General features: G+C 55.1%; 1 long non-coding RNA gene across 2 annotated transcripts; it reads left to right on the forward strand.

Annotated features, from left to right (window-relative positions):
- The first annotated feature begins 10,716 nt into the window (after nt 1-10,716).
- On the forward strand, nt 10,717-13,796 carry LOC139186615 (uncharacterized). 2 transcript variants are annotated; one of them, XR_011570281.1, is made up of 2 exons: nt 10,717-11,193; nt 13,559-13,796. It is a non-coding gene; the product is annotated as an uncharacterized lncRNA (long non-coding RNA). The 2 variants fall into 2 exon arrangements; XR_011570280.1 differs by having other exon boundaries at nt 13,565-13,796.
- Nucleotides 13,797-19,414: the final 5,618 nt, after the last annotated feature.

Below are 19,414 nucleotides of genomic sequence, written 5' to 3' on the forward strand. Positions count from 1 at the left end.
TGCCCTACAACCACATGCTGAGGAGTTGTGAGAGAGACCATATGAGCCCCCAGAGTGAAAATATTTACTATCTGGTTCTTTACAGAATAAGTTTTCCAAGCCCTAGATTAACCCATCACAGCCCTGGGAGGAAAAAGCGATCGCAACTCTGATTTTACGTATTAGAAACTTCGTCCAGTGGCTCTCACAAGGTTGGATCTCAACAAACCCTATCTAGGTCTTACTCTTCTTCTGACCTTCAGGGGATGTTGAGTGGACAAATCGAACCTCACACACATACAATATACAAATAACAAACATGGTCCCACACACAGAAGGACAAACCGGAGTGGTCCACCCCAAAACGACATGCAGAAAAACACCCCTGCCTCAGCCTTTCTCCGGGCTCCATCCAGCGGGTTGCTATGGCTGCAGTGAATGGTGAGCGTGAGGCATCTGATGAAGAGCACTTGTGGGCTTCTTAGAAGTGGTGGGGGTCTCAATGATGCCGAAGTCTGCCCAAAAGTCTTAGAGTCTCTCGCTTGGCTTGAGGCTTCGGTCTGGTCCTTGACTGTAGCTCCCTCATCTCCTCCGAGCTGCTTTCCCAGTATCCCTCCTGCTAGCCTTGGGGAGCTCTAGGTTTGCCTTCCACCTTTTTCCAGGGGACCTAGAGTCACCAAGAGGCCATCCTTCCCACTGCCTGGAGGAGGTTGCTCAGGAACCTCCGGCTTCCCCAGGCCCAGGGCCGGGCGTCATGGTCAGACGCTGCTGAGGACGGTGGCAACTCCCGATGACCGCGACTGCCGCTTGCTGTACCCTTCACTAGAGCAGCCTCCTAGGATGAATTAATCCAGTAATTTATTTTCTCAGCACTAGGTGACACCTTGGGCAAAATTCCTTCACCCTCAGCTCTGCAGGCAGGCTGTGTGGTACCCACCCCGTCAGAAGTTGTGAGAATGAAATTGGTCAGTGGGAAGAAGTTCTTGGCATGGCCCCGATCGTGGTGGGCACCCAAGACACGTGCTCTGGGATTTATTCGAGGGTCCCTTGGGTGCTTTGTAAGGGCCTGCTGAGGCACTGGGGCGAGGGGAAGAGGGGAACAGAGGTGCCAGAGTCACAGCTCTTGTCCTCACCTAAACGCTGGTGATTTCCAAACACATCTCTCCAGCACGGACACTTGCCCAGACACAAGCATCCACTCCCTCCTCCCAGTTGTCACTGGGGTGACTGACAGGAGCCCCAGACTCAGCCAAGCTCCGTGAGTGGGCCGGTCTCCTGGTCTCCCGCCACCCCACCGCAGCAAACTGCGCCTCCGTGCCCCAGGTGCTCCCCAAACCCAGGGGTTTTCCTCTATGCCTTGTTCTCATCCTGGCATCTGACGGCTTGCCACATCCTGTCAGCTCCACCTTTGCGTCTGGAACCAGCCTGCCTCTGCCCAGCTCCACTGCTCCCGCCGTGGTCTGTGCCACCAGCATCAGCCCGCTGGGGACCTCCCACTCTACCGTCTGACCTCCGCACACAGCCAGAGGGAAGCCCTTAGGACTTAAGGCAGAGCCGGTCCCCCCCTCCTCAGAGACCTCTCAAGGCTCCCACCTCACTCAGAGTCAGTCAAAGTCCTCCCCAGGGCCCACCAGGCCCTGTGTGGCCTCCCGACCCCAGCAAACCCTATCCCTCTCTGATGACCTTGTCTCCTCGACTTTCCTCCTGGCTTACTCCCTTCTGGGCCGATGGCTTCCTTGCTCTTCCTCTAACAAACCATGGATTATTCTACCTCCGGGCCTTTGCAGGTACTGTTCCTTCTCTCTGGAACCCTCATGGATCCCCTATTCCCATGACTCCCTCAGTCCCTTCAGGTCACATCTCAGATGTCACCCCTCTGGGCAGCCTTCTCTGAGTGCTTGCCCTCACCAGCTGAAAGACCCTCCACCTCCTAACCTCTCTCTCTGTACTCTGATCCTGCTTTATTTTCCCTTTACGAGAGGAGGAGGAGAAGGCACAGGGGAAGGAAGAGAGAAACTCCCAAGAAGAGGAGTGTTTGGGAGGGCAGCCCCACTCGGGTCTCTCCCAATCGTTGTTATGTTCCTGGCCCCCAACACGTGCCAAGGCCCAGAAGCGTGAACAGGCTGAGGGGTGCAGGGTCCTGGCTGAAGGGGAGAGGGGTGAAGACATCAGGGCAGGGCGAGCAGCTCAGGCGGCTGGGATCCAGGGTGAAGCCTCATCCAGGGAGGAGGAAGATGCGCTCCGGGCCAGCAGCCAGGCGCCCGGGGTCACCCCGGCTCTGTCACTCCGTGACTGTGTGACCTCAGGACGCCGTGCCTCTCTCTGGACCCGAGAATCCACAGCTGCCATCACTGCTGTTGTTTGGTCCCTCAGTCGTGTCCGAGTCACTTGTGACCCCATGAACGGTAACCCACCAGCCTCCTCTGTCCACGGGATTTCCCAGGCAAGAACACTGGAGTGGCTTGCCATTTCCTTTTCCAGGGGGATCTTCCTGACCCAGGGATCAAACCCACATCTCCTGCACTGCAGATGGATCCTCTACTGCTGAGCCACCACGGAAGCTCTACACAGCTGCTACTGGAGACCACCGAAGTGGACCCATTATTTGACACACGGGGAAACCGAGGCTGCAAAGCTGCTTCTCTGCTGGTTCAATCCTCAGGGACAGGGATAAGCCGGGAGCTGCTCGCAGTCACTCATAGCTTCGCCCGAATGAGCTCCCGGGATTCTCGGCCACCAAGTGCCCCTTAGACCCAGGGGGCCTGGGAGGCGGGGTGAAGGCAGGCTGGGGCTTCCTGTAGGGCTCTGGTTGCACGATCACAGCGTCTGTGGCTGTGACCAAGGCAGGTGACACAGCATTTTGGGGGTCGCCCTCGGGCCCTGCAGCCTGGGGCTCACGCTCCCGCCTCCCCGCACAGCCCGACTTGTGCTCCCTATGCCATTTCCTGACCCTGTGCCTCTGGGCAAGTCATTCCCCACCTCTGAGCCTCAATTTCCTCTTCCGTAAGAGGAGATGACAGCAGTACCCGCTCTCCTGCCTGTTGGGAGGATTTTCTGTGCCCCGGCCCCACGGGCCCTCTGGCTGGTCCTCACACACACCAGGCGTGCACGTACCCTGGGGCCTTCGCACTGGCTGTTCCCTCTGCCTGGAACACCATTCCCGAGGGCGGCCTGCTCTCGCTCCTTCACGCCTGACACCCTCTTCCCAGCTTCAGTTGTCTCTGTAGCTCCTACCACGTTCCGATACAGCCTGGTTTTTCCTTGTCTGTCTGCAGTGTTCAGGATGGCAGCTCCACTTGTGACTCTCTTGATCATCGTGAAGTTCCCAGCCCCCAACATGGCACCTGGCCCAAGAAGACGCTCAAGAGAGACTTGCAGAATGGATGAATGGATGAATGAATGAATGTAAGGTGCTTGGCACCGTGCCCTGCCCACAGTAAGCGCTCCACACCCCATGTCCTAACGTGGTGAGCGGTGTTATTTTTAGCTTTCCAGGGGCCCTTCCCCCAGCCCCCTCAGGCCCAGTGCTCTCCTCCCGGTGCTCCTGCACTCTCTGCCCAGCCTGGCTCCCTGATCCGGCTCTCGGCCACCCGCACGGTCTGGTTCCTGGGTCAGGGTGACCTCGGGGAAACGCAGGCCTGCGGGGCCGGCGCCCTCGGGCTCTGCCTCTGGCTCCGCTCTCATCCCCCTGGGGGCAGAGGCTTCTGGGAAGCGGGCAGGGCAGAGCTTTGAAGCTCCCTCGGGTCAGACCCACCGAGCTCCTGGGCCTGCCTCCGTCATCGCCGGGGGTGACCCCATGATTGCGTAAACGGAGACGGGGAGGCTGGAGAGGGGCCCACCACGTCAGGGGGCTAGACTTCAGGGCTCCCGAAACGTCCAGGGCAGCTTCCGGAACCCCAGAACAGGGCTGGGGCTCAAGAGCCTGTTTTCCAGATTGCAAGACTGAACCTCAGATGGGCTTTGGGGCCAGGCTTGGCTCTCAGCCTCCAGCCTCCTGGCCGTGAGACCTGAGGCTGGTCACTCGGCCCCTCTGAGCCTCAGTTTCCTCATCTGCAGAAGGAAGCACATGAGTGGTACCCAGCTCACAGGGGCATTTGGGAAGACAAGACCAGCCACCCCACCAGAATCTAGGATCTGGCCCCTTCCTCGGGCGCCTCCGGCTCCTGTACCCCTGGGACCCTCGCCCCATCCAGGGGCCTGGCATCGGTACCTCTTTGTTGGGGTAACTGACAGCCCCGGAGGCTGTTCCTACTTTATTTTTTCCCTTCTCCAGCTTCTCCCCTCCTCATCCCGGCCTCCCTCCTCCAGAACCAGCTTGTTTTTGTTTTCTGTTTTTACGGCTCCATAAATGAGTCACGGGCCCGATTTGATTTAATTTTCGTTGTAATTGTTATCTTTTCAAGCTTGTTTTTTTCCACTCAGTTACTCACGAGACCACAAAACCTAAACAGAACGGGGCCTTCCCTGGCCCAGCCTCCTGGCTCTCCGGGGGCTCAGGGCCAGGGTCAGCGGCTCCCGGAGGACTGAGGTGGGGGTCCATGGGGCTCCGGGGAGGAGGTGGTTCGTGTCCCGAGTCCTCAGGCTGTAGCCCTGTTTTGTGTGCTGTGTGACTTTGGGAGAGTTAGTTGCTCAAGCTCTCTGGGCCTGATTCCCCAGCGTCCTCCCTGGCAACCTTTAAAACAGGGAGTCAAAAAACTCAGATAGCTTGGTGACGTGAAGAGTGAGGGGTGAGCTGGGTGGTGGCTGCCATGGACTGGAGAGAACAAGCCCTTCTCAGCTGCTTCTTAGCCGGCACGCGGCCCAAGTCTTTCCATTTATCAAGAGAAGCCAGAAATCCGAGGTCGTGTGTGAAAAGTCTGGATTTTTAAATGCTGGACCAAAAAAATCACATTAAAAACAACAGACAGAACGCAAGTCGGTGGGCACCTGTGGTCTGGAAGGTTCTAGAAGCTGTGGCTGGCGTTCTTCCTCCTGCCACGCCTTTGCCTGACAGCACTCTGTCCCCTTCTCAGCTCACCACCCCTTCACGTGGGCATGGCCCTGCCGTCCCCCAGCTCCCCAGGCGCCCCTGATCCCTGCGGGGTTCGGACCAGCCTCTTAGCCATTTTTCCCACAGACAGTGAGCTCAGGAGGAAGCAGCCTTCGTCCACTTTTGTATCCCCGGCATCTGGTGCCTAGTGGATACCCAAGCTGCTTTCATTTTTATGGTGTTACCATTTTCTCCATGGAGCGTTTGTCTTGTTTATTTGAGACCATCTTTGTAATGGGAAAATTAGTTCCTTCATTGTTAAAAATTGTAAAAATATGTTTTCCTGGTTTCTCATTTGTTCCTGAAGTGGGACACAATAATCCTTTAGTTATTCAAAAACTGGAGGGGCTGGACTCGTCCCTCTTGGGATGTGGAACAGGCTGCGGGAGCCAATGAGGGTCTGAGGGATAGGGACTGCGAGGGAAGGAAGGCAGGACCCCAGTGGGGTTGCTCCCCAGAGGCGTGGTTACAGCCACGTGACCAGCATCCACCAATCAGGTGCATCTGGGCCTGTCTTCTGGATCAAAAGCTGGAGGTGGTGGAAGCGGTACTCGGGAGTCCATCCTGGGGTTGGCGGGGCTGCAGCCTCCTCCAGGTTTCCAGAGTCTGCAGTGGGCCGGCCAGTTATGGGAGTGGGGACCAAGGGCCCCGGGAGTGGCCATAGTGCAGACTGAATGACTCTCTCCATGATTATGTTGGCTTCGTCACATGCAACGAAAAGGATATGTGCTGTCACACCATTTTATTTTATTTTTTTTAATATTTATTTAAATGTATCAATGTTCTCTTCACTTTGATCATCCTAAGAATTTGTATAATTATGTTATCATGTTAGGTCAAGGAGAAAAACCAATTTATTTTCACTTTTCTTTTTTTTTTTTTACTTTGCAAGACAGGTTCTAGGCAAATTTCTCTATTTCTCTAACTTTTTTTCTGAGATTTTGGCCTGGTTCTCAGTGAATTCACATTACATGGCTTTTCCTTAGAACAAATTGTCCACCTTTCTCTTCTGAGCTCCTGCCCGGGGTCTCCAGGAGTGCCCTCCTCCACACTCCCAAGTGGAGCTCTTGTTCTGTGAGGGGGGCCAGGGTCTCCAGGGGCTGGGCAGCCCGGGGACCCCTCCTAGGCTGGGGCCCATCTCATATTACCACCACCTGTGGCTTCAGCCTCCTCGCCTGGCCCAGCCTTTGCTTCCCCTTCTTTCTTGCCTTTCCATCTTTCTTTAAGCTAGCAACTAAGTGTCTCTTTGGCGGTGCTCTGGCCTGGAATGGAAGCCTGATGGATGCTTAAGACCATGGAGTCCGAGTCTGTAGAATTGTTCCTGTCAGGACAAAGATGTCACCAGCTCACCGGCTCTCAGTGGACTGAAAGTGAGAAAGTGTTAGTTGATCAGTTGTGTTCCACTCTTTGTGACCCCATGGACTGTAGCCTACCAAGCTCCTCTGCCCATGGGATTCTCCAGGCAAGCATACTGGAGTGGGTGACCCATTCTCTTCTCCAGGGGATCTTCCCAACCCATGGATCGAACCCAGGTCTCCTGCATTGCAGGTGGATTCTTTACCATCTGAGCCACCAGGGAAGCCCCTCAGTTGACTAAGCCCCTGCAATTCTAGAATTCTAACACACTGGGGGCCTGCTATACCAAGTCATATGTTCGCTATGTGGCTTGGGGGTGAAGAATCTGCCTGCCAGGCAGGAGATGTAGGTTTGATCCCTGGGTCAGAAAGATCCCCTGGAGTAGGGAAATGGCAACCTGCTCCAGGATTCTTGCCTGGAGAATCCCTTGGACAGAGGAGACTGGCAGGCTACAGTCCATAGGGTTGCAAAAGAGTTGGATATGACTTAGAGGCTAAACAGCAACAACATTTTGGGCTAAGCACTGGGAGGACAACAGGGAACAGAATGGACTAAAACGATGGATGAACTCTGCTTTCATGGCGCTTATATCTGAGCCGGGAGATAGTCAAGAAACAAACGAGATGGAGTATGTCAGATAGTGAGACAATTGGCAAGTGCAGGGGTGGGGGGTGGGAGTACGGGGGCTGCAGTGTCACTCAGGCCACCACTGACGGGCCAGGAGGCTGGAGGGAAGTGAGGGGCTGGCTCTGCAGACGTCTGAGGCAGAGGGTTCAGATGCTGGGAATGGCAGATGCAAGTGTCCTGAGGGAGAAAAATCTCGCATTGTTGGGGGAAGATAAGGAGAGTGACCTGGCTGAGTGAGCCCGTGGGAGGGTTGGGGTGGAGACGAGATCCGAGAGGCTGTCAGGGTCGGGATCACCCAGGGCCCTGTGGGCGACAGGAGGAGGCAGAGGCTGACTGCAAGTGAAGTGGGGTTCCCCGAAGGGTTCTGAGCAGGAGCGCAGGGCCTGACTCAGGCTGGATCACAGGTTTCTGACCCTGGGACTGTCAACACTCAGGCCAACGGCCCTCTGTTGTGGAGCTGTTCTGTGCATCGCAGGACTCAGAGCAGTGCCTCTGGCCTCTCCTTCCTGGATGTCAGGAGCACCCCCTCTCCCACCCAGTACTCAGAGCTAAAAATATCTCCAGACATTGTCAAATGCACCCTGGGGCCCCCCAAATCAGCCCTGAATTGAGAACTACTGGTCTAACAGGATCCCTCTGGCTGGGCATGGGGAAGGCGATTGCAGGGATTCCGGGATCGGGGAGGGACCGGGGCTGGAGGAGTGGCTGGATTCTGGATCTAATTTTTAAAAATATTTATTTATTTTATTTTTGGCCTCACTGGGCTTAGTTGTGCCGCAGGCAGGATCTTTAGTTGCAGCGTATGGGGTCCAGTTCCTGACCAGGGACCAAACCCAGCCCCACCCCACCCCATCCCTCCCCACATTGGGAGCGTGGAGTCTTAACCACTGGGCCTCTGGAGAAGTCCCTCTGGATCTGTTTTGAAGGCGAACTCAGCAGGATTTGTTGGCCCAAGCAAGGGTCGGTAAAGGTGCTGTCTTACTGAGTGGGGGCCTGATTTGGGGGGGGCTACATCAGAAGGTTTCTTTTCTCGGGTGCCAGTTCAGTAGGTCTGAGATGGGTCCCAACCTGGCCTGAAGTGATGCTGAGGTTTTCAAACTCTGCTTCAAAGAACTGACGTGTCCAGAGGACGCACCTGGATGGCAGGCATGGGGGTGTCTCTTCCAGGAGTGAGGACACGGTCAAGTGGGCAGGGGGTCCCTCATTTCAACCATTACCTAAGATGTTTCAGGAAGGGGCGCTGAGACTGAAGAAAGCCACAGGACTTTCAGTCCAGGGTAAGGGTTGCAAACTCAGGTACCTCCAGGGCCGGGAAAACAGCACACGCAGTGAACTGGCTGGTGAGAGCCACAGGCTTATCTAAAGAATGGGGCACCACTCAGTTTCAGCCCCATGTCTCCAAGGCGAGGGCTTCCAGTTTCTCATGAGAAACTGTAAGTCTGGATTGGTTATTCAATATTGGAGCCAATCTATAAATGTACAGGCCAGATCTGGCCTGAGGACCATGAGTTTGGTGCCTCTCCTCCCCTCTATGTGCTTGGATGCTCAGTCGTATCCGACTCTTGGAGACTGATTGGGCTATAGCCTGCCAGGCTCCTCCATTCACGGGATTTTTCAGGCAAGAATACTGGAGTGGGTTGCCATTTCTTTCTCCAGGGGATCTTCCCAACCCAGGGATCGAACCGGCTTCTCCTGTATCTCCTGTATGGCAGACAGATTCTTTACCTGCTGAGCCATCCCCTCTCTTTTGCAGATGGGGAGTCACAAGTGTAGGCGCTCCAGTGAGGGGATTAGGGCGAGCAGGGCACCAGGCTGGAGCGAGGAGGAGCTTGGACTCAGCTCTGAAAAAGGGTCAGATTCCGGCAAAAAAAAAAAAAAAGAAGGAGGAGAGGGCATTCCAGGAGGTGGAGGAGTGTGAACAAGGGCATGGAGGTGTTGGGGGTGGTATGCAGACTGTTTTTGAGGGTGAGGGAGGGAAGGAGAGATGGAACCAGGGAATCAGGGAAGGGGGTGTGATCATGGGGGCTGGGGTGATGCTGGGAAATAAACGAAGGGGCCAGGCTGAAAGCCTGGCTGGAAAAATCACTAAAGGATTTTAATGATATTAATAATTTCACTTCCGAAATTGTTTGGCAATGAGCAGCTCATTTTTTTCACCATGGGCTCTGGGTTCTTGGCAATCCCCATGTACACCAGCGAGTGTTTGCCCAACAAGGAACATTCTCGTTCGCAGATTATTTTCAAACGCCATAAAAATTTTCGTTAAGTACTAAATTAGAAATTTAATAATGAATTGTGAAGTTAGGGTAGATTCATGAAAGGACTTATTAATTTCTATTTAGCAGGTTTCTTCAAGTGTTTTAGAGGCAAGACAATTTTTCCCCCCAATCTCCCTTGCAATTTTTCCACCTAGCAGCAGCCAAAATTTGAGGTGGCATATGCAAAAATAGCTGATGTGTAATGATAGAAAGGGGTAAGTAAGGTTTAGAGAGAGTCCAGGAGAATTTACTTTCAAGCAGTGGGTCAGAGCGGGCTCCCTGGAGGAGGTGGTTTTGAATCTGAGTGGCAGAGGATGGGGGAAATGTGGACCAGGCACTTGGGTTAAGGTAGCGGGAGCCTGCCTGGTGGAGGACCCCAGTCGTGGGAATAACGAGAGGAGAGCTTGGACGAAAGCGTTGGGGGCTGGGCTAGTGATGGCGGACAGCAGCGTGAGAACCAAAGAGCAGAGGCCGGGGCACAGCCAGGGCTGAGCAAATAGCGTGTGAAGAGGAACGGGGGCCTGATCTCCTCTGTGCAAATCGTTTGCGGGTACAGAAGGGTGCTGGTGAGTGTGCTGTCCTTCTGTCCACCACCTGGCACCCTTCCCCTCATCCCAGCAGAGTCATCTTAGGTGAGACGCAAGGACGAGTCGCCTGCGTTAGTGCCTGTGGGACACCCAGTGCTGCTCAGAGGGCTCCCGGGGTGTCAGCTCACTCGTTCCTTCTGTCAGTGGTATGAGGGAGGTGTTACTACGATCCCCATCGTACAGAGGACGTGGAGGCCCAGAGAGGTTAAACATCCCGCCGAAGGTCACGCAGAGGAAGCAGCGGAGTGGGACAGGGCCCAGGGCAGTCCAAGGCCACGGTCCTGGCCCTCCCTCGCTTCTTACGCGCTCCCACCAGGTCTGGCTCCGGGTGATTTGAGTACAATCCTCACGTTTGTCAGAGGGCTAAACTGAGGCTCTGAGAGATGGAGGCACTTGCATGAGGTCGTACAGTCGGAAGCGGCAAAGTCAAGGTTTGAATTCTTGGGTCCAGTTGACCCTGGAGCCCACTTTCCTTCCACCAAGTAATACAGCTGCTTGTCTTTCTGGGCCTCTATTTCCGCATCTGGTGAAGAGGGGGTGAGGATAATGTCCACCTCATGGGGTCCACATGAGGATCAGCTCAGTGCCTAGTGGATGGTAGGTGCTTTAAAGATGATAGCTGTGACTATTGTGCAAAGGTGGCTGCACATTAGATGAGTGGATTCACGGCAGGCACTTCGAGTGGCGCCCAAGTACCGCTTTGTGTCTAAGGGCGCGTTGGAGGTGCTCACGAACTGCTGGGACGTATTATTACTTTTAGAGGACCCACCATGGGGACAGCCTCACAGCCGGCCAAACCCACTCCCTTCCCAACCTGCCTTCTCCCACTAGTCTGCCTCTTCATCCGACCAACTGGCCAGAGTCCGGGGCAGGATCTGGAGGCGAAGAGGATGTAGAGTTTCCTGCCTGTTAGTCAGAGGGACGCTGAGAGCCCTAGACAGTGAGTCCAGAGTCCTGAGCCTGAGCCCTGGCCCTGCTGTGCGGCCTCTGGCAAGTGCCTTGCCTTTTCTGAGCCTCAGGTTGACCTTGCGTCGGCAGAGCCTGGGCCACGCTGCCCTGGGAGGTGCCAGCCTTGCACAGGGATCAGGGCAGCTCCTGGGCCCCCTTTGGCCACCAGTCCCCACCTCCTGCCTCCCGAGCTGCAGGCCCGCCCGGCTCAGCCGTGACGACCAACCAGCCAATCTGTTTACTGAACTGGCTGACCCCTTCCGGGAACTCGGCCCAAGCTTCCCAGAACTCGGGTATTAATGACCCGGAGCCACATGACAGAGCATGACACAGCACTTTTGGGCGCAAGGCAGGGCCCAGAGGGGTGCGTGGGGGGCCGCAGCCCAGCCCCCTGGAGGCCGGCTGGCTGGTGAGTCACTGCAGCCTCCAGGCAGCTTCCCAATCCCGCCACCCTGCCGCCCTCCCCCAGACCTGGGGCCACCTCCCCCTGCCGGGGCCACCTTAGGACCCCTGGACCTTTGCCCCAGTGACCTAGAAGAGGTCTTGGGTGATCAGGACTGCCCTCTGGAGTTGCAGAAGGGGAAAGTGAACCCCAGAGGCCTGGAGTAAATAATAGCAAGCACTTATGAGGCACTTACTGTGTGCGGGGCACTGGGCAAATATCTCATTCTGCCCTTGGCCACAACCCGACCTGCCAGATGGGGAAACTGAGGCCCAGAGGGCACGCAGCAGGCGGGCAGCAAGGGATCTGGGCAGCTCTGTTGGACCCCACAGGATCTCCTTTCATTCCCTCAACACCCTGGCAAGGGAGACACGGCGGTGTCTGTTTCCCATTGAGGGAAACAGAGGCACAGAGGGGCTGGGTCCCCTGGCCGAGAGCTCAGTGCTCTGCCTCTGGGATCCCTGCTCAGAGCCGGATGCGTGGGGCGCATCGCTAGGGCGCACTTCACATCTGTGTGCTGACCAGCCCACATGGGCGCCCATGCGGGCATCCCTTGGCGCCCATGCGGGCATCCCTTGGGGCTCACGCGGGCAGCCCTTGGGGCTCACGCGGGCATCCTTGGAGCTCGCGTGAGCATCCGTTGGAGCTGCGTTTGAATGCCGACTGTGCCTTTCTCTGGCGGCACGATGGCCTGGGCTCGGCACGTGGCCGCACCCCACTGCACTCGGCGGCCTCCCTGGTGGAGGGCGATCGTGGTGGTCCTGACCTGGCAGGGCAGCCCTCGGGGCTGTGCCATGGAGTTGAAGCGACACCTGGCCGCCGGGCTCCACGGACACCAACTTTGGCGTCTGTATCTTCTCCAGAGCCATGTTAGGGTCAGCCTCGGGGCCCCACGGCTACCTCCCTCTGCCTGTGCCGCCCAAGGGCAAGGTGAGGGCGGAGGTTTTTATGAGGCTGGGAGCCAGACAGGCTCTAGGGCTCAGAGGGGCCTGCTGGCGGCGGCAGTGGGGCTGCCTGGTCCCCAGCCCCTGAACTTTGGGCTGGGGGCCACTCCGGTCGGGGATGGGTGGTGCAGGAATGAGGCAGGGACGGGGCAGCACTTTGATGTCTTCTCTTCATTCCATGCCTGTTGCTCGAGCACCTACAGTATACCAGGCTCTAGGAGACCCAGCAAGGTCTCCTTCTGCATTCTGGTGGAAGAGACAAGATCAGTTGAGCAAGCCCAGGAACAGAGAAGATCATTTCAGCGGGGGAGAAGCCCCATGACCGAAACACACAGGGGTGTTCGGGAGCTTCATGGATCAGAGAGGGCTTCTCAGAAGAGGTGACCTGAAGAGACATCCGAAGGAGGAGAAGGAACAGATCCTGGGGAAAGGGAATGCAGTAGGGGTAACAGCCAGGGCAAAGGCCCTGGGGTGGGTTGGGGCTTGGAGAGTCCTGGGAAAGGTGGGGAGGCCAGGTGGCTGGAGGGAGTGAGGGACGGGAAAGGGGATGTCAGAGAAGTTGGCAGGAGTCAGACCACGCAGGGAGCTCTGGGTTGAGTGTCCCTCATGGGATCTGAGTAGGGGCCTTCACTTGCTGTTTTGGCTTAAATTTCCTACACCTCTGACAGATGAGCTAAAATGGCCAAGTTTACCCAGAAGGTCAGGGGCAGGGTGGGGATGAAAGCAAGGTGGCTGGACAGAGAGTTCAGGCCGACTCACCCTGAGAAGAAAGAAGTCAGACGCGGGCTGAGGAGTTGATGGCCCAGGGTCAGCAGCGTGGGTGCCCTCACAGAGCCCTGAGTGCTGGGCACTTCCTGGCAGAGGAGGTGCCCTTTAAGCTGAGGCTGGGGCAGTTTCTGGAAGACTGCTGGTAGGGGGAAGCCTAGAGGCAAGGGAGAGCAGGGTGGATCTGGGAAACTCATCACGGCTCAGGAGCTAGGAGAGAGGACGGGTGGACTTGTCAGGATCTGATCCTGTGAGACCTTCCTCGGAGCCACCGGGAGAAGCTGCAGTTTCAGTCTGCAGGTCACCTGTGTGCCCCAGCTAGATGCTAGGGACACTGAGGCAGACACACGTTCACCCTCCTGGGCCTCCTGGGCCAGCCCAGAGAGGGGTCAGGGCCACGAGGGGCCAGGAGGGGCACGGGGCATGAGCTCCCATCCTGGCTTCGACAGAAGACACCGGGAGGGCAAATCTCAGTTTGCGGGGTGCCGTCCCTGTGTGGCCTGTGGCAAGTCACCTGACTTCTCTGAGCCTTGGTTTTCTCATTTGTCAATGTCACTTGGAAAGACATTGTCAGAACTCAGCGAGATTATTCTCTCACTCACTCATTCACTGCTTTTTTTGAGGACCAGACCGAGCGCTGGGGACGGCACAGCTCGGACGAAACCGCCCGCTGTGATGGGAGAGGTGGCGCGGCGTGGCAAGCAGCGAAGAACACGGACTCTGAGCCAGAAGGCCTGGCTCTGCTCCTGGCCCACCTCTCATCAACTGTGAGACTTTGGGCAAGTTGCCTTACCTCTCTGAGCCTTTTCTGTCTAATGGAATAAATTACAGTACCCACCTCGTGGGGCTGTTCTAAGAACACAGGCGTTAATACGTGTGTTTAGCACAAGGTACACAGGACATGCTCAATAAATGTTCTCCACGTTTTGTGCTCAAAAGGAGGAGAGAGACAGTAAGCGATCAGGCGGACGGACGCGGCGGAGTCTGAAGTGGGAAGTGGCAATACCAGCTCTTGGCGCCACATGGGCATGCAGGAGGTACTCAGTGAGTGTTTCCCTCCTTTGTCTCCACCTGAGCCGGACTGGGAGAGGAACCTGAGGTTTGGGAGTCTGTGTGGGAGACGAGAGGCTGTCTCCGCGGCTCCAGAAATCCAGGCTGAGCTTTGGGGCCAGGGAGGAGAGAGGCACCCCCACCACCCCTGCAGCCCCGTGTTCCCCGAACCCCATCTCCAGCTTTGTTCACAGCCTGGGTGGCTGGGGCGAGCCGGGGCCTGCCCGGCGGGTCCCCAGTAATGACACTCATTACGCAGGTGTCTGGCAGCTCAGGGGGAGGCGAGGGCCCCAGGGGCTGCGTTCGCATGGCACCCGGCCAGCCCCCCCCAGGCCCTTCCTTGTCCTTTATGAGTCTGGTGCCCAGGGCAGGCGGGCAGGCTGGGGGAGAAGAGCTGGCGTGGGGCCAGCTGGAGCCTGGAGAAAGGAAGGAGCGCTGAGACGTCTGAGTGCCAAGCTATGGAGGCAGGGGGTGGGGGGGTGGGGTGTGTGCGTGCATATGCATGCAGGTGTGTTTAGGGGCACAGTGAGTCTGCGTATCAATACAGGTATTCTTCCAGCCCATCTGTGCGGAGGTGAGAGGGTCTATGCAGGTGAAGCACTGACTGCCCCCAGAATGGGCTCAGCATCTGCAACATCCATTTCACTTGTTATTTAACCTACACTGATGGGTGGGTGCCAGGCTGTGCCTGGTGACATCAGACCCAGCACTGGGCCAGTCATCGGCTCCGCCATCTAAGGCTCCAAACCCTGGGAGAGGCAGACGCCAAACTCGGGGGATAAGACATCCCCATGAAGCCTCCGGTGGAGGAAATAAGGCAGGATGGTGAGACAGAGCAACTGGATGGGGTCAGGGAGGGCCTCTCTGGGGAGGTGACCTTGGAGTGGTGGCCCGAAGGATGAGCTGCCAAGGCAAGATCTGGAGGAAGCATGTTCTGGGCAGGAGGAACAGGCAGTGCAAAGGCCCCAAGGCAGCACCAGCGTGGCCTGTCTGCAGAGCACTGGGGAGGCCCCCGGTACAGTGACTGAGGGGAGGAGGGAGGAGGAGAGGTCAGGTGTGGGCCGGGCCAGGGCCAGGGGTGTGGATCTTATTCTGAGTACAGTGAGAAGCTGGGCGCATGGTGAACACAGAGAAGGGGGCACCTCCCCCCCCGGGAAGGATGGGCTTGGAGAGAGTGGGGGCCAAGCCCACTGGGTGTGGGAACCATTGGCTCTCAGAGCTGCAGGCAAGAATGTGGGCTGCTCAATTTGTGTTTGAACCTATTCCCCTGGGTTCAAACCCCCTAGATCTGGGAGCCTGTTATTAAGCTGGTTGTACCCTGGGGCACCTGCCTTTATCCCCAGCCGGGCCTGCCTGCCCCGCCTGCCCCGAGGTCAGCTCTGGCCTCCGAGATGGGAATGGGTGGGCGGGACTGGTGAACCCCCTGTGACTGCCCCAGCTCCCGCCGGGCACCTGTGCGAGGCCCAATCAATTTCTAAGAACTGGAAGGAGATTGCGGAGCAGTGAGCGTTGCCATTTACAGACACTGAAACCCAGAGGAGAGGGTATGTCCCAAGGCCTCGTGGCAGGGAGCTGGTGGCGGCACCCAGGAAGTCTCTGTCATAACTCACATTGCTTCCCACTTCCTGTCCTGTCCGCTGGGCTCCTCCCAGCGTAACTCTGGCCAGAGGAGCAGTTGACATCTGAGCAGAGTCGGAGGGAAAAACTAGGGGCAACTTGGGAGGCCTCTCTGTTGAGCCCTACAGGATGAACAGTTTAGACAGTGAGTTCCCCATCATTGGAGGCATGTAAGAACACACAGATAACAGTTCTTCATCTGCTTACAAGGGTTTGAATGAATGAGAGACCACTTCCTTTTAAGCTTTGTAATTCCACTGGAACTTGACCCAATCTTTCTCTGTTTAAGCCTTGGTTTCCCAACTGTAATTTTTTGTTTGCATTTTTTTTTTTTTATAATCAGAATGGCTTTGATAAGAAGACAGACTTGATGATGAAACTCCCCTGCTTCTAGCTCTTCCTTGGTTCCCCAGTGCTCAGGAGACAGCTCCACCCCTCACCATGGCCCACATGTCCTGCAGCCCTGGCCCCTGCGACCTCTCCTTGCTTCTCTCTAATGAAGCCACTTGAACTTTCTCACCATCATTCGGGTCACTGTCCCTTCCTGCCTCGGGGCTTTTCTGCGACTAATGGATGCCAGGCCAAGCGCTTTCTGTATTTTGTATCTCCCACCTGCCTATGAGATCAATACTGATATTAATACTATAATGGGATCAATTTTACAGATGAGGAAACTGAGTCTGAGTTGAGTCAATGCTGAAAGCCACATAGCCCGTAAGCAGAGAAGTCAGCATTTGAACTCAGGGCATCTGGAACTTGACACCACTCTCTTCTTTCCTGATGAGACTCATTTTCATCTTCAAAACTTTGACCCACTGTCTCCTTCTCCAGGAAGCCTTCCCTGACTACCCTCCTAATGCTTCTCTCATGCTCCTCCTGAGTTTCCCTGTTGTTGCACTGGTCACACTGCCACACAACTTTATTTTAAAGCAGCTTTATTGAGTGAGGTTTAACGGTCTTCCCAGGTGATGCTAATGGTAAAGAACCCACCTGTCAATGCAGGAAACAAGAGAGACCTGGGTTCCATCCCCGGGTCGGGAAAGATCCCCTGGAGGAGGGCATGGCAACCCACTCCAGTATTCTTGCCTGGAGAATCCCATGGACAGAGGAGCCTGGTGGGTTACCGTGCATAGGGTCGCACAGAGTCAGACACAACTGAAGCGACTTAGCACACACTAAAGTTTAACTGACGTGCAATGAACGGCACATCTAGAGTACACTTACACGAGTTCTGACACATGTGTGCATCATGCAGCCACTGGCACAGCCAAAGTGGTCGACACACCCACCACCTCTGAAGGTTTCCTTATGCTTCTCCTCCAGCCTCCCCGTGCGCCCTTCTGCCAGTTGCCAGGTAGCTGCCAATCAGCTTTCTGCTGCTGCAGATTAGTCTGTATTCTCTAGAATTTTCTCTAGATGGAATCGTACAGCATATTCTTCTTTGTTAGGCTTCCTTCCTTCAGCATCATGATTTTGAGATTCATCTATGTTATCGCAACCATTATTTGTTTTTAGGTCTCTCTCCCCGCGACTATCAGCTCCATGAGGACAAGCGTTTTGTTTCTCTCTCTGTCCCCAGCACCCAGCACGGGGCTGGGCACACAGGTAGTGCCTAATAAGTGTTGAACAACTGGAAGGAGGATGAGGATGTGCCCAGGTCAGGAGGAGCAGGCCCAGTTGCATGGCAGAGAGGAGTCCAAAGATTTACTTAAAAAAAAAAAAACAGCCCCTGGAATAGTCAGGAGGTCTGGCAGCACTTGACTCCTCCCTGGGACAGTCTCCACGGAACAAGGACGTGAATTGCACAGAGGGTCGGGCTTGGGCCAAGGGGGCACTCAGAGGCCCCTGTATCTGGGGTGGGCGTCTGGCTCGTCTGCTGGAGCCGCGCAGCCTACACCTTCCGCATGGCCTGGGCTCCCGGCGGTGGGCGGGCAGGTGGGCGGTGGGAAGGGGAAGTGGCCGCCCAGCCCTCCCCAAACCAGTCGGACTCCTTTGCAGAGGTTTCTGGAGGCGCTTCGGGGAGCTGAGTAAGGGAGAGCGGGAGGCCAGGGTGCAGGAGAAGGAGGGTGGAGGAATAATTTAATTAGCAATATTATAGGGAATTTCCAGTTCGTGCCCCACCAGGCTGGGCAGGGACGCCGTGGGATTACTCAGGCGGTTTCCAGGTATGTTCCAGGCTCGGCCGTGAAGGCTCAGCCAGGCCCAGAGTTCTCATGGCTGGCTGGCAACTCAGCTCGCCCATGTGGGAAGGTGGTACAGGTGGTCAGGGCTACACCCCGAGGCCGGGCCTGCAGCAAGGGCTACGTGGAAGCACGAGCTTCCAGCATCAGTCCCCCTGCCCCGAGGGGACTTTATTGGCCCTTTCTCAGGCTGAAACACTGAGTCTGGGAGCTATGGAGCTGGCTGAGGTCATATAGGGGTCACTGGAAATGGGGAGAGCTCAAGAACCAGGGGTAAGTTTTGGAGTGACTCTTTCAATAACAACACTTTTTCACAAATGCTGATTGAACACTTATTGTGCTGAGCCTAGGGATAAAAAATAAAATAAAATCCTGGGTGTATATTGTGGACTGCATCTTGCCTCCTGATGGAAAAACTATGGAGACAGAGACTGTTTAATGAAACCTTGTTTTCCTTTATTGTGGAAATAAGAAGTTTAGACCAGACTGTTGTTCTTCAATCGCTAAGTCGCATCCAACTCTGCAACCCCATGAACTGCAGCACACCAGGTTTCCCTGTCCAGAGTTGCACCAGACTAGCATTTCCCAAATGAGCTTCTAAGGGACACAGAAGCTGTGTATTAATTAATATTAATTAATTAATTAATAGTAAAGTGGGCAACGGGTTTATGATCCAGAGAACTTGAGGATCACTGTGTTTAACAATGTTAGCATTTGTGGCAGGACTTCTCAGAGTCTTTAAAGTCTTCACAAACTCAGTGAGCATCTGGGTAAGTGGGTGTTCTGTAAGTCAGCCTCTGATGTATCTAAGGGAACTTGTTCATTGTTTTCCTGTCTATGAATCATGGTTTACATGCCATCTCGTCTAAGGAACTTTCTCTGAATCCCCAGATAGACCCAGTCCTCTCCAGTGGAGGCACCTGCCTCGAGCCCCCTTTAACCTCCTAATAATAGTTTCCATCTTGAGTTGTAACTATCTGTTCCTGCCACTAGACTGTGAAAGGGAGGGACCAGTTCTGATTCATCTTTTGGTTTTGGTACAGGGAACAGAATAGAATGAGTGGATGGAGAAGTTAATGGGTGGAAGGATGAGTGATGTTTTGATGGATGGGTGGATTGTCGAATGGATGATTTATGGCTGGGTACATGGGTGGATGGTTGAGCGTGGATGGATGAAATTGATGAAGAGATAGATGGATGGGAGAATAGATGAATCAATGACTGAGATGATGAACTGACTTAATGGATGGGTAGATGGATGGAAGGACGGATGGATAAAGAAGTGAGCATGTAAATGGATAGATGGATGATGGATGGATGGTTGAATAAATAAATGGTAATAGATACTTTATGAGATGGGTGGTATAGATGATTTCACGGTTCAACACTGTGAATTATCAATGGTGAATGAGTAAACGTGTAATTAATGGGTAAATAAATAAGAAATGAAATGATAGACACATTAATAGATGGCTAGATAAATAAACACATAAAGGAATAAATGGATAGATGAATTGATAAGTAGTGGCTTCATGAATGAATGGTTGGGCAGATTGATGAATGGTTTTGTTGTTCTTTAGTCACTAAGTTGTGTCTGACTCTTTGTGACTCCATGGACTGTAGCCCACCAGG

This window comes from Bos indicus, chromosome 13, assembly GCF_029378745.1.
Source record: "Bos indicus isolate NIAB-ARS_2022 breed Sahiwal x Tharparkar chromosome 13, NIAB-ARS_B.indTharparkar_mat_pri_1.0, whole genome shotgun sequence".
NCBI lineage: Eukaryota > Metazoa > Chordata > Mammalia > Artiodactyla > Bovidae > Bos > Bos indicus.